This window comes from Nannospalax galili, unplaced genomic scaffold (genome assembly GCF_000622305.1).
Source record: "Nannospalax galili isolate Female #2095 unplaced genomic scaffold, S.galili_v1.0 C47961888, whole genome shotgun sequence".
NCBI classification, from domain to species: Eukaryota; Metazoa; Chordata; class Mammalia; order Rodentia; family Spalacidae; genus Nannospalax; species Nannospalax galili.
This window is the reverse complement of record NW_008457979.1, coordinates 1-678: the sequence shown is the minus strand read 5'-3', so window position 1 is coordinate 678 and position 678 is coordinate 1. Positions and strand designations below refer to the sequence as shown.

Sequence of the window (678 nt, the reverse complement as noted above, 5' to 3'; positions counted from 1 at the left end):
GTAACTTAAAAGTAACATAAATACCTAATAGATGCCCTTCTTTCATAGCAAAAGAAACAAATGTAGAGAACTGACAAATGATTTCCATCAAAACATAAGGTCTGGAATCAGAATTTTACTCGTATTTGATATTCGGAACTCTTAATTTTACTCCTACAGACCTGTGTGGATGGCTAAAGTAACTTGTGTCTTGACATCCCAAGGCTCTTTTCTTTGCTCCAGAAATGTGACCAAAGATGGTTTAGAGAAAGCAAGACCTGTTTGGAGGAAAAAGATACATGACTGTCTGTGTAGTGTTCTCCTGAGAATTCACATTAGTATTCCAGTATTGGCCTTACAAGAAAAGAGGAGACATAACAAATTATTATAGAAATTAGGTCTTGAAATGTTTCCACAGAGAAATTCGAATGCTTAGAAGTTTCTTCTCCTGAGCTTCATTTACAAGTAAAAATATTAAAAATAAAAGGAAAAACATTTTACTTGAACATGCATCCTCCATGCCTTAGGCCACTGAATTTTTAACAGCAGTAAAGGACGCACACTTCCAAAACAGAGACTTGAAAACACGAGACGACAAATGTTTTCTCACCTATTCTATCCCCGTTTCTTTACGTAGGCATATGAATCTCCCTGAGTGAAAGCAAAGCTCTCACAAGACATTCTACAAAGGAGGAGGTT

General features: G+C 36.1%; 1 long non-coding RNA gene across 1 annotated transcript; it reads right to left on the bottom strand.

Moving 5' to 3' along the window:
• Positions 1 to 160: 160 nt before the first annotated feature.
• Positions 161 to 673, bottom strand: LOC115069090. Its single transcript, XR_003848405.1, has 2 exons — positions 590 to 673; positions 161 to 257 (listed from the first exon to the last, which is right to left on the bottom strand). It is a non-coding gene; the product is annotated as an uncharacterized LOC115069090 (long non-coding RNA).
• Positions 674 to 678: the final 5 nt, after the last annotated feature.